The following is a 14,268-nucleotide window of genomic DNA, read 5'->3' on the forward strand; positions in this document are numbered from 1 at the left end:
GGAGTGAAGTAGGGATTGTTTCTTGCATATAACTGTGGGTCATAGACCAGTATGTAGAAATCAAACTGTGATACTTTAATAGCCTGGCACACAGCTTCCTGCACTGAATGCTTTGAGTTAATGTTGAGTGTTGTTGAATGAACAGCCTAGCATCCATCACTACCATGCAGCCTAACTGGTGGTTGTTGTTGTCAGTCTTGTCCCCTAAACTCATCTTATTGCAATATAGATGATTGTTTTTCAACTGCTGCTGCCAAGAACCAAAATATTCAGTTATACAAAATAAGATACGTTGTAACCTAATTAGATACAGGAATATCAACTGTTTTCTCAGATTACCTCCAAACATAATGCTATAATCATTTATTAACATTCCCTGTTACTGTGAGTCAGGAATTCTCAAGCTGCTTGGTTAGGTAGTTCTGGCTCCGATTCTTTTATGAGATTGTATGAACCTTATGAGCCTAAGGCTTTAGTCTCTGCAAGCTTGAAAGCTCATGCTGGAGGATCTGGCTCAGGTTCTCTTACGAGGTTGTATGAGCCTTATGAGCCTAAGGCTTTAGTCTCTGGAAGCTTGAAAGCTCATGCTGGAGGATCACGTGTCTGGCAAGTTGAGGGTGGGTAGTTGGTTTTTCTGCACAAGGCTGCGTGACCCATGACATGGTGGTTGGCTTTGTCCATAGTGACCAAGCCCAAGAGAGCAAGGCAGAAGCTACACTGCCATTATGACTTAGCTTTGGGTGTCACTTTTGTCATATTTTATTGGTGAAAAAGGCCAGTCTTGATTCATTGCAGGAGGGGACTATACAAGGGTGTGCATACCCTTGTATCGTCCGTGTATAGGCTGGGGATCATTGAGGGTCATCTTAGAGGCTAGCTACCATACTTTAAAAGGATATCTTTATTAACAGTTGACTTGAATTAAAAAAAAAATTTTTAGTATTTTTATTTTTAATTTTAATGAAGGAAAAAGTGAACATGTAAATGCTTGCTTTACTTTTGAATTTTATAAAAGCAGATAATTACAGAGAAGTGCTGACATTTCTACTTTTCATAGGAAACTTGGAGAGAAGTCAAAGGTGTAAAAAGGACAAATTTTAGAAAATGAGATTCATGAGGAAAGACTGATTAAGTTCACTTTAGTTAATGAAATGTGGAATTATGAAAAATTAAATATTAACGAGAACCCTAATGAAATTATAAGAATAGAAAAAATAATTTACTCTTGGCCTGGCACAGTGGCTCACACCTGTAATCCCAGCACTTTGGGAGGCCGAGGCAGGCAGATCACTTGAGATCAGGAGTTCAAGACCAGCCTGGCCAACATAGTTGAAACCCTGTCTCTACTCAAAATACAAAAAAAATTTAGCCGGGTGTGGTGGCATGTGCCTGTAGTCCCAGCCACTCAGGAGGCCAAGGCAGGAGAATTGCTTAAACCTGGGAGGTGGAAGGGGTTGCATTGAGCCCAAATGGCACCTCTGTACTGCAGCATGGGCCACAGAGTCAGACCCTGTATCTCAAAAAAAAAAAAAAAAGAAAGAAAGAAAAGAATTTATTCTTACAAAATTAGTAATACTAATCATTAATAAGTGAAATGATCTAGTAAATAATTGGTCAGAGTCTTGTGGTACTAAACTTTTAAGGAGTGATAAGACTATCATAGAGATTCTACTTAACTAATAGTTTAGATTAGGGGTCAGTAACTGTGGCTTGTGGACCAAATCCAGCCTGCTGCCTGTTTTTGTAAATAAAGCTTTGTTGGAATGTAGCCATACTCGTTTGTTTATGTAATGTCTATGGCGACTTTCTCACTGTAGCAAAGTTGATAGTTTTGACAGACTGTTCAGTCCACAAGGCCTGAAATATTTACTATCTGGTCCTGTACAGAATAAATTTGTTGACCCCTGTTTCAGATATTAGACTTTTAAATTGTAGATTAGGTTTTGGAGTGTTTATGAGGTGCATAAATCCAAGGACAGTAACGTGTAAGTCAACTTTAAACATAAGAGGGTACAATATTAATGTGGTTTTGATTTTTAGAGAAGGAAAGTCTTAATACTTAGAAGAGGGGTATATTATAGTAAGATTCACAAGAATGATGCTTCATTAGGTAAGACTTTGTTTATTAAGATACTTTATGCTTATTAAGGTAATTCCCCATGTTGGGAACACATGAAGCCAAGATTTTAAAAGCAAATAATGTTGATTAAATTAGGTTGCTGTGAGAAGGCAGTTTAACTTTTTAATCAATTTCTTACTTTCAAATGAAAAGTTAGGTATGAATTTTATACTTGGACATTTATTCTGATTTAGAGTTTTGATTTTTTTAATTTGTATGTAATCATAGGGTACAAGTACAGTTTTACTACATTGATATGTATTGCACTGTGGTAAAATCAGGGCCTTCAGCGTGCATCTATCACTGGAGCAACACACATTGTACCCACCAGACAGCCTCCCAGCACATTGTACCTACCAAGCAACCTCCCGTTATCCACCCTCCTCCTACCCTCCCATCCACCTGAGGCCCTGTATTAGACCATTCTTGCATTGCTATAAAGAAATATCTGAGGCTGGATAATTCATAAAGAAAAGAAGTTTAATTGGCTCATGGTTCTGCAAGGCTGTCCAAGCATGGTGCTGGCATTTACTCTGCTTCTGGGTAGGCCTCACAGAGCTTTTACTCATGGCGGAAAGCAAAGCAGGAGCAGGCATGTCACAGAGCCAGAGCAGGAGCTTTAAAAGAATGGCAGGAAGAGAGGTGCCTCACACTTTTAACAACCAGATCTCATGAGAACTCACTCACTGTTGCTACTACAGCACCAAGCCATGAGGGATCCACCGCCGTGATCCAAACGCCTCCCACCAGGCTTCACCTCCAACCTTGGGGATTACATTTCAGCATGAGACTGGGGTAGAACAAATATCCAAACCGTGTCAGTCACCATTGTCCTTCATTCCATACTCTGCTTCCATGTGTACACATTAGTTAGCTCCCACTTGTAAGTGAGAACTGCAGTATTTGTCTTTTCTGTGTCTGAGTTGTTTCACTTAAGATAATGACCTCCAGTTCCATCCATGTTGCTGCAGAATACATGATTTTATTCTTTTTCATGACCGAATAGTATTCCATTGTGTATATGCACATTAACTATTCAGTCCTCCATTGATGGACAGTTAGATTGATTCCGTATCTTTGCTATTGTGAATGGTGCTACAATAAACATACAAGTGCATGTATCTTTTTTATATAATGAATTCTTTTCCTTTGGATAGATACCCAGTAGTGGGATTGCTAGATTGCCTGGTAGTTCTATTTCTGGTTCATTGAGAAATCTTCATACTGATTTCCATAGAGGTTGTACAAATTTACATCCCTACCAACTGATTTTTTTAAATATGAAAGAATGGTCTAGAGATTGTGCCCCTCCTTTATATCCTCCTTTTACCTATCTGCTGCAGAGTGACTTCAGGAGGTACAGGTATTTACCAGTTTTATTATACAGACAAATTGAATATTGAAATCTCTGGATCAGAGGCACAGATTTTCGGATTCAGAGTTGTATGAACAAGGACAAGTGCTCTAGGGACTTGTAAAGCTGGAATTGGAAATCTCAGATGAAATACATTTCTAGTAGTACCACCAGCATATGTTCTACTGAACTGGCTTTGTGATCATATTACTACCTACTTTTTAAAACTGATGAAAAGGGTTTATATCAAATATACTTTAAGATTATAGAAAGCAAATGATTTACAGGTAAAACTGTTTTCTTTAGCATTTTAATTTCAAAACATGAAATAGCTACCGTTTATTGGGTATTTATACTGTACCAGACACTGTATTTGTCACATTTCAAAAATTTTCTCGTGGTGATGTTCACAATAATTCTGTAGGGTGAGAAACAGTCTTACTGTAGTAAGACTATTAAATAGACGAAAGCTCTGAACCTTGGAGTTTAACTTGCACAACGTTAGTAACAGGACTAGGACTTGAACCTGAACCATCACACTCCAGATCTCTCCATACCACACTGCTAGCATGTGTACCTGTCATCTGATTCCTGGCTCCTGTTATTTCCCTTTTTATTTCCTTTCCCTTCCTCCCACAACCTCTTTTTCCCCCATTTCTTTTCTTTCTTTTTAATTGTTAACTACATAACTAATACATGCTTATCAGAACAATTCATATAGCACAAAAGGATATAAAGTAAGGAGACTGGGTGAGTGATAGCTCATTCCTGTAATCCTAGCGCTTTGGAAGGCCAAGGCAGACGGATCACTTGAGTCCAGAGTTCGAGACCAGCCTAGGCAACATGGCGAGACCCTGTCTCTACAAAAAAAAATACAAAAATTTAGCGGGGCCTGGTGGCACACACCTGTAGTCTCAGCTACTCTGGGAGCTGAGGTGGGAAGATTGATTGAGCCCAGGAGGTGGAGGCTGCAGCAGTGTGCCAAGATTGCACCATTGCACTCCAGCCTGAGTGAGAGAGGGACCCTGTCTCCAAAAAAAAAAAAAAAAAAGTAGCCTTTATCTAGGCTATTAACATATACTGTTGTGTTACCTGCCTTTTAGGTATATATGTATGTATATGTGTGCATGTGTGTGTATATATATGTGTGTGTGTATATATATGTATGTGTGTATGTGTATTTTTGACAGCTGCATGATGTGTTCCATACTACAGATGAACTTTAATTTGTGAAGCCATTCTCTATTGATTATTCTGTTTACTTTGGCATCTTTCTCTTTGTTGCTATTTATATAACTTTGCTTAATGAGCATCTGGTGTTTGCCTTACCTACACTAATTGAGATGATTGAAGTGTATCTATCTAGTTTCAGTTTTCAAAAAGCAATAGTTATGTTTTTTTCTGTGACATTGAACAGTATTTTATTGAGTGATTTCTTGAAGAGTATTTTGTTTCTACAACTTGAGATCTTGTGAGTCTTTTCTAAACTTTTTGAAAAATCTGTCATCTTCCTTTCTCAGTTGTCAACAGATTATATTTTATATGTCAGTACTGATTAAGGATTAACTATTTCAATCAAATGTTTTCAATTAACATGTAAAGACAATTTAATAGTAGATTTTTCATAGGTGTTTAGACTGTAAAATCTTGTATATGTTAAATGCATATAGTGAAAAAATTTGAACCACAAACTATCAACAAGTAATTTGTAATTTTTCCGATAGAGCATTAAGGTAACTAACATAATTCCTGATGTCATAAAGAATAAAAAATGCCATATCTAGCTAGCAAGAGTCTCTTACAAAGCAAGAAGAAAACCTACCCCTATGTGATCTCTTATTCTAAGCAGGTGTGAATAAAAGAGGGATACTGTGGCAAAGTGGAAAAGCATAAGCTCCTTCTAATCCCTTCCTGCCATTTCCTAGCAGTGAAACCCTGTTTTACCTTTGCTCATACACAGTATGAATAGTAAAACCTCTGTGACAATATTCCTGTACAAACAAAAGACGATTAACGTATCCACAACACCCAGAGTGGGTCTCAACAAATGGTGGCTGCTATCGTGTTGCTGCCAAAGCTGCTACTCTGGCTTATGAGTTTTTAACTTGTTTTCTCTGTTTATTTTTAGAGAAATAGCTTAGAGAAGTGATTTTTTTTTTCATAGTTTGTAATTGAGAAAATAAAATGAGTTTTTTTTTATTCCAGCACTGATTGACCATGTTGACATAATTAAAACTTTCAAATCCTTGTTCACTGGCTGTGATAGAGTAATAATTTAGTTAAATCCCAAGAGCCAACCTGTCCTATTATGTTTAGAAGTGAATATACCTCCTGCCAGCTGTCCCTCCTTCTCTGCCGTTCTGTAGAGTTAGCTCTCTTCCCCACTGACTCCACACTGCACTTCCAACACTGGGGACCTCTCTGTTCAGATCTTACTTTACTTTTTGGCAGCATTCAGCATCGTTGGACCTTAACACCCTTTTCTCCTGACTTCTATGACATCATACCCTTCTGGGTTTCATGCTGCTTTCATGACCATTCCTTTTCTGGCCGTTTTCTCACTGCTCTGATCCTACTGATCTCCCATTCAGACCAGTCTCCCATACTGTTCTGGCTATTTTTCAAATATATCGGCAATACTTATTTTGGAAGATGTTATGTATTCCTACCTCAGGGTCTTAACACTGACCTTTTCCTCTGCCTGTCTTTTTGTTCCCTTTTTGCTCATGTCTCACCTTTTGAATGATGCTTATCCTGACCCCTGTTTAATTTCACTACCCTAGCCACACTCCTGTGCCACACTCTAGTTTTTCTTTCATAGCACTTACCACCTTCTAATGTACTACATTATTTATTTTGTTTGCACTTGTCTTCTCTGCTAGAAGCTCCCTGAAGACAAAGATCTGTTTTTCCCACAGATATACCGAGCATAGGACTAGGCACACAGCTGGCATTGTTGAAGTCACAGAGTCTGTCTGGGGTGTGTGTGTGTGTGTGTGTGTGTGTGTGTGTGTGTGTGTGTGTAAGTTGCCTCATTCACTTCCAAGGCTCTTTGTACACCGTATACCAGTCAGCCATAAATCTTCATCTCCACCTCTTTCTCCATTTCATCTCCACATTCACTGACTTTTCATATAGTGTCTAAAATATACAGTCAGAAAAAACAACTTTGCTGCCTTTGCAGTCATCCTCAGTTTTTCTCTTTCCTTCACTTAACAATACCCCACCTCCCCTCCAGTCTATCATCAGTGAGCCCCGTTGACACTTCCTCCCCTCCAGAACGTATCCCCAATCTGCTCACTTCTCTCCATCTCTGCCACACCTCCCGTCTTTGCCACCATCATCTTTCACTCAGACAACTGTGGCAGCCTCTTTGCTTTTCTCCTGCTTGTCCACCCTTGACCCTTTACAATCCATTCTCCACACTGGCTAGATTCATTTTCTTAAAGTATAAAAATGTAATTCAGATCCTGTCAGTGTCTTCCAGTGGCTTTCCATAGCACTTAGAATAAAATCCAAAGTTCATTATCTGACTTATAAATCTAACCCTAGTTGACTTTTCTACTTCTACAACTGTTTTCCTCTCATCCTACCATACTCTAGTCACAGAGGCCTTCTTTCATCTCTTTCAAATATGCCAGGCTTAGAGCCTTTAAACTAACCATCCACTCTCTCTATCCAGATTTCTTTTCCCCTTTTTGTGACATTAAGTCAGTGCTTAACTGTTGCTCCCTCGGGGCTTTTCCTGACAATCCATTCACTGAGTCATTGAACCTGTCTTAGTTCTTTGCATAACCCTTTTCCACTATCTCATGTAGTCTTTTGTTTATTGAGTTTCATCCCCCCGAGAATGTATGCTCCATGAGAGCATAGACCTTTTTACTGCTGTTGTGTGTAATACGTAGAACAGTGTCTGGTTCATAGTTAATGCTTAGTAGATATTTGTGGAATGAATGATTGTGTGAATGAACAAAGGGAGCAGATTTTTTTTAATTACAAATTTTGTAATACTTAAGTTATTAACTATCTGATTAACAATATCCTTAGGCAGAGTTGGAAAAAAATGAGTTTTGATTTTGGGGAAGGGAACACTAAGAAATATTTATTTTTCTATCTTTTAGCAGAATGCAGGAATAGTTATACGCCATCCCCATTTTTTTATTTATGTAGTGAATATTTTTAAAAATTTTTCTATAAGACCATTATTCAGCAGCAAAATTATTTCATGTATGGCTTTGTTTTTTGTTTTTGTAGCAAGACATGACAGATTTTCTTATAGTCTAAACATTGTCTATAGCAAAAGACAGCTTGAATGCCAAAATAATGTTTAATTAGATCTATTCATTATCTTGCCACATGCTAAGTAGGTGCTAAGGATTTATCACTGCAGTAAAAGTCACTGTATCATTACATTTATTTTATGGAAATATGATTTAAAATTTACAATTCTTTTTTGTAAGACAGTAACAAATTATTATGTAAAACTTACACCTCTGCCCAAGACTCTTGCAAATGTTTGCTCCTGATTTTGTAGAGATCTTCCTAACGATTGAATATTTAAAATTCAAAATGCTTTTTTTCTTTTTTGGAAAAATGCCTTCTGTAGATATATCTGGGCGAGAAAGCAATAAAATATAAAATATTTTATCAGCAACATCTAGTGTCAGTACTTCATGACTGTCAGTGTGTTGTACTGAAAAGTGTCATTGGTTTGTCCCAAAGAACGAAGTGGTGGCAGTGATAGCAGTATCTGTTTCTAACTTGTGGTTTATTTCTCATTTTCAAGATCCTGTTGCCACTGGTTTTTCTTCCCAGTGGTTGGTTAAAATTCAGAGTTGTTTCATGAATACATGACAGTGTGATCTTAGGAGCTTGCAGTTGCTCAGAAGCCAACCACACTTAGAAAGTCTGATGTAAATATTTGTACTGCAAGATGCTCTTTGTTGAGATACCAAGTCCCAGCAAAAAGTAGCATTAAACCTGATGACCACAGATACCATGGAGGAAAGGCACATTCTAAGACCTGAGCTTTTTTTCTGAAGCTGTGTGTAACTGATTCTATATTTTATTCTCTAAGTTAGGTGAAATCTCAAACTTTTTGAAAAGAGTCACTAAAAGAGAATGAAATCATGTCATTTGCATCAACATGGATGGAACTGGAGGTCATTAAGTGAAATAAGCCAGGAACGGAAAGACAAATAGCACATGTTTGCATTCTTAAGTGGAAGCTAAAAAAATGAATATCATGGAGGTCGACAGTAGAATGATGACAGTATAGGGAGAAGGGGAGCTGAAGAAAGGTTAGTTAGTGGGTACAAACATACAGTTAGATGGAAAGAAGAAGCTCAAATGTTAGATAGCAGAGTAGGGTGACTATAGTTAGCAACAATGTATTAAATGCATTTCAGAATAGCTAGAAGAGAGGACCTAAAATGTTCCCAACACAGAAAAATGATTAGTACTTGAGGTGATGGATCCCCCCAAATAACCTGAGTTGATCGTTATCGTTTCCATGCGGCAACAAAAGTATCACCTGTCCCCCTTAAATATGCATAAATATTATGTACCAATAAAAAAATTTTAAACATTAAAAAAATTTTTTTTAATCTTTTATCCTTCCAGCTGAATAGATTTCGTTTTCATTCTTCCTGAGAATAGAAGATTTAATGGAAGTTCCAGTATCTGTATGCAGGCCTATGACTAGCTTCACTTCTTGGTGACGATTACTAGTTGACAAAACAGCATATTCTAAACTAATTGTCTTCATTATCCAGTAGCTTTCCTATTCCTCATAACAAATGTTCCAGATCTTTGATTACTCACCTCAGAATGCTTGTCTCACTCCTCTTTTCCTCATTCCTCGCAGATCATACCTTGGAGAAGAAAATAGAAACTATCAGCCATGAACTTCATTAGCTTTTTCTTCCTCTTCAATCCAAATCTGTCTGTATCTTCATTCATTTTTCTTAACCCTTTCCTTGCTTGCTATTTCTTCTTTCCAAAACCAAGGAAGGAATTTTGACGGAAGTGTCCAAGGAATTCATTGGGGGAGAATGAATGATTCAGTAAATGATGTTATGATAATTAGATAGATAGCTATATGTAAGCATAAAAAATTTTTAAAAACCTTAGGCCCTTGTAATCATATGCACAAAAATTAAGTGGATTTATTGATTTAAATGTAAAAACAAAAAGTATAAAACTTTTAGAAAAAAGGTTGTGACATTGGGTCTGGCAAAGATTTCTTAGATATAATTAAATATTTATAAAAGAAAAAATTGGTAAACTAGACTTCATCAAAATTTAGAAATTTTGCTTTATCTATGTAGGACACTGAAGAGAATGAAAAGACAAGTCACAGACTGGGAGAACATACAGGCAAATCACATATTTGTCAAATAACTCATAGCCAGAATATATAAAGAACTTTTACAACTCAATAATAAAAAGACAAACAGCTCAATTTTTTAAATGGGGGAAAATTTTAAATATATTTCACAAGAGAATATACTCAAATAGCCAGTGAGCACATGAAAAGATGTTCAGCGTCATTAAACATTAGCAGACTGCAAATTAAAACCACACTGAGGAACCCACTAGAATGGCTATAATGAAAGACTGTCAATATCAAGTATTGCAGAGGATGTGGAAAAACTCAAACTCTGTTACACTGGTAATAGAAATATAAAATGTTACAACCACTTTGGAAAGAGATTGGCAGTCTCTGGAAAAAATTAATTGTAAAGTTGACCAAGCAATTCTACTACTTAAGTATCTTAAGAAGAATGAAAACGTGTCCATACAAAGATGTGTACTAAAATGTTGATAGCATTATTCATAATCGCCTAACAGTGCAAATGTCTGTCAACTACTGTGAATGGATAGACAAAATGTGCTATCAATACAGTAAAACTACCCAGCAATAAAAAAAAAAATTGACTGATAAATGGTATACGATGACCGAATTTTAAAACCTTGATGCTAAGGAGCCAGACACAGAGACTACACATTGTATAATTCCATTTTTGTGAATTTCCCAGAAAGGCAAATTATAGAGACAAAACAAATCAGTGGTTGCCTAGGGCTGGTGGTGGATGTGGAGATTGATTGTAAATGGGACATGAGGGAATTTTTTTGTGGTGATAGAAATGTTATAAAACTGGATGTGGTAATAGTTGCACAACTCTGTAAATTCACTAAAAGTCACTGAACAGCACACTTAACCATAGGTGGGTTTAGTGAAATGTGAATTGTACTGCAATAAAACTAAATAAAAGCTGAGTTAGTACCACTTGCCTCGGGTTCATTACTTTTTGTTCATTCTTAATTATTCCCTTCACAGTTACTCCCCACTCTTCCCCTACCTGTCTCCATATTTCTTTACTATTGAAAATTATTTTCAGTAGTTTTGCCTCCTGAGTTCACTGCCTTTTAGATCACATTTAGACCATGGGTTTCTATCACCACAAAAAAATTCCAAAATCTGGGTCCAAATTTCAATTCTATTCACTTATCTGTGTGACACAGAATAAGCCTCTGAGTCTCTGTATCCAGATTTGTTTACCAGGTAGAATATTAATAAAATCTATTACATGAGGATTTGTGAATATTAAATGAAGCCATATATTTGAGACATTCTATAAGTGCTAGCTATCATTCATCACCTTAAAACAAGACTCATAAGTTGAAAGGCTGTGAACTGGTGAGCATCTAGAGGAGTGGCTCTTAATCAGAGCAAACTCAAACTTTAGGGAGATTTTACAGACTGGCTCCACTGATGGGTCAGGTTGAAAGGTTTCTGGACCCTGGGAAGTACATGTGTGTGTTTGTTCTCCAGCTTCACAGATGATTCTGCTATAACCTAATGGTAAACAAAACAACAACAGATTGCAGTGCAAGACTCAGCCCATAGAATGTACAAACACCAATTTTGAACCCTAACAAACTGTGGTCTCTGGGTGATAACGATGTGATAATGATAATTGCCGTACAAGGCTCATGTATTCATTTCCAGTCTTGCTCCTCCCATTCCCTCCCTTTGGTTAGGTATCAAATGGAAGGCAGATACATTTAAGTCATGAGCAAGATCCACCCATCTCATGTATGTACATGCAGTGGGACAAATGCACTAACACTGTATAAAGTCTTCAGAGGATACTCAGTTGTCATAGAAATAAGTTATATCTTTGGTTGAGTTTTTAAACATTCATTCTCACGGGTAGTATTTGGGAAACACTATATCAGGTTTTACTGGTAGAGAAAGGGTAAATCAGTAAGTTGAAGAATAAGTGATATATAAGGATTTAAAAAAGAAGGCCTCAGGTTTAAGGGATATATGTAATTACAAGATCTCAATTTTAAATCAGAACACTGAAGTTGGATGGATGGGAGACAGGAAATGCATGTTAGAGAGCAGTTTAGTGATATGGAGGAATTCATACAGTGAATTTGAAATGAGTAAGTACTATGCCAATGTGACTGGAATTACTGCCTCTTTACCTGTCTTCATTTACCTGTTTTTGTATCTATCTGTTTCTTAGAGTTAACTCCCTCACTCTTCTATTTTCCAGGGTCTAGAACACTTCTTGCCATCTGCTTCCAGATTCCATCTCAGAATAATTAGTTTTTATCTCTTTCTTTCTTCCCAGTGTTGACAGCCGTCACTTTCTAGTATTCACATTGTCAGTACCACAAGGTCTCCAGTCTCCACACCACCAGTTCCCAGGTCCTCCACTGTGCCACATCTCAGCCTTGACCTGGCTGTTTCCTCCTCTTTCTCTCTCCTGTCTAGTCTAGATCCTTAGTATTCATCTAGGCATTTCAGAAAGTTCACCCCTCTCATAAAGAACTTACTAATTGCCTTCCTTAGAATGCTTCATCTCTTTCCTGTAAGTTCTCTAGGACACTAAAGCAACTGTCTTTTACTGTAATACTTAGTTATATGTACTCTTGCCTGGTCATTCCTATTAGTTGAACTCTTTAAAAGCAGAGATAGTTGTACTCATTTTTGTTCCCATTGTGCATTGCAGTGTACCGTAACTCATATATAACATGTTCTCAAATAATAGTTATAGATCACAGTTAGATTTTTTATTTGTTTCTTTTTAGTGAAGAGTTTTCACTTTCTCATTTAGGAATCATAGAGCTTTCTTTGAGTACTGTAGGTAACTTATTCTTCGTACAGAACTACCCCCCCATACATACAGTACTTAGAGACACATAACATATGCGTATTGACACATTTTAATTTGTGCGACCTTTTATAACCTTGTCTCAGGAAGGGCCTTAGCTTAGCTGTTCCCATGGGATGCCTATCTCCTATGTCTTCTTGCCTTCCCACACCCTACCTGTCAGGAGGCAGGAGGGTAGAGGACTGTGAGGCTACTGTTCTCAAAAATGAGACATTTATATAGAAGGGTGATTTACAATAGGGAAGTAATAAGAGGTGACCAGGAAGGCTTGGGAAGAAGGGAAAAGCTGTGATTAGCATATGGGCCCATTTAAAGATGGGTCAGCCCCATTCTGTCAGTGACTTGCTATCCTGAGCGGGGTGCATGTCAAGTGTTCAGACACTTCCTATTTTTGCTCATCTACCCAAGGTGAAAGTGGGAAGTAGATGTGAAAGAGTTGTCTAGCTGGTTTTAGTGGGGCTGTACGAGATCTAGATTTATGGAGGAAGATTAAAATGGAGCAGAGGAAAAAACTTCTTGACCATATTTTCATCATCCCAAACTAATGGCCTTTGCAGCAATTTACTTAACAAACTAGGTGAATTATGTATTTGATGGCATAAATATGCATACACAGAATATTTGGTTGGTTTTTGTGGCATTTTTGTAAAACTGTTTCTCAAAAATACAACATTCTTTAAAGACTTTTTTATAGGTTTATCAGTATTTGGGTGACGTATAATTTATAACTCAATTATTTAATATGTAAACAACAGATAAAAATCCTATCACCATAGTTTGAAGATAGCAAACATTTTAATAAATACATTGAACATTTCAGTTTATTAGTCTTTATTAATGTTTCCAAAGGAGAAATTAAAATACCACTGCATAGTTTTCAGATTGTTTTACTTGGTGAACAGGCAAGAGGACAGAATAAGAGATTGAAAAGTGAAATAAGGGTAGTTTATAGTTTGTTTAATTTATCAATGGTCCTATTTACATTTTGGGATCACATCTTGGACGTTTTGCAACTTTCAATTCATTCTAGCATTTTGGGATTCTTATGTTGACATAGTTAATTCTATATTGAAACCTAAGGACTTGTTATTTAATAAACTTGTAGAAATAATCATTTCCAGTTAAATGAACCACAAAAATTATGAGGTTAAAAACAAATCAGTTATCATTTAGTAGTTCTGTATTGTCAGTTAATGATCTTTATTACATTTGCAGCTTTCTGAGTTTATTTGGAAGTAGGTCATCACATGCTGAGATGAAATACCAAGTCATTTAAATTAGATACTGAGCATGCTCATATGAAGTACTTACTCTTGGAGACTGCGGTGTGGTTCAGTTTTCTTATAGTGGAAAGAGCAGAAAAGAGATCACGGTGTGCCCCTTTGTCATCATTCTGTCAGAAAGCATGTAATTTGTCTTTAGAAACCAGAAGCCTGAGACAAAGAAAAGAACGCAGATTTTTAGCAAAAGGCTATTTGGTGAGTTAATTGGCTGTTTTCTTCTATTTTGCTCTAATCGGTCAGTTATTCCTAGCTAGTCTATGTCTTTACTTGTATCTGCTGCTTTTTTGTACTGTGCTGAAGCTTTATGTAGCAAGTAACTTA

At 36.9% G+C, this 14,268-nt stretch overlaps 1 long non-coding RNA gene across 1 annotated transcript in view; it reads left to right on the forward strand.

Moving 5' to 3' along the window:
• The window catches only part of LOC105536174, a 73,488-nt gene extending 62,724 nt beyond the window's left edge, over window positions 1-10,764 (forward strand). The window contains exon 2 of the long non-coding RNA XR_001005551.1: window positions 9,096-10,764. This is a non-coding gene — a long non-coding RNA (uncharacterized LOC105536174). The remainder of the gene's footprint in view (window positions 1-9,095) is intronic.
• The last annotated feature ends 3,504 nt before the right edge of the window (window positions 10,765-14,268 follow it).

This window comes from Mandrillus leucophaeus, unplaced genomic scaffold (genome assembly GCF_000951045.1).
Source record: "Mandrillus leucophaeus isolate KB7577 unplaced genomic scaffold, Mleu.le_1.0 Scaffold156, whole genome shotgun sequence".
NCBI lineage: Eukaryota > Metazoa > Chordata > Mammalia > Primates > Cercopithecidae > Mandrillus > Mandrillus leucophaeus.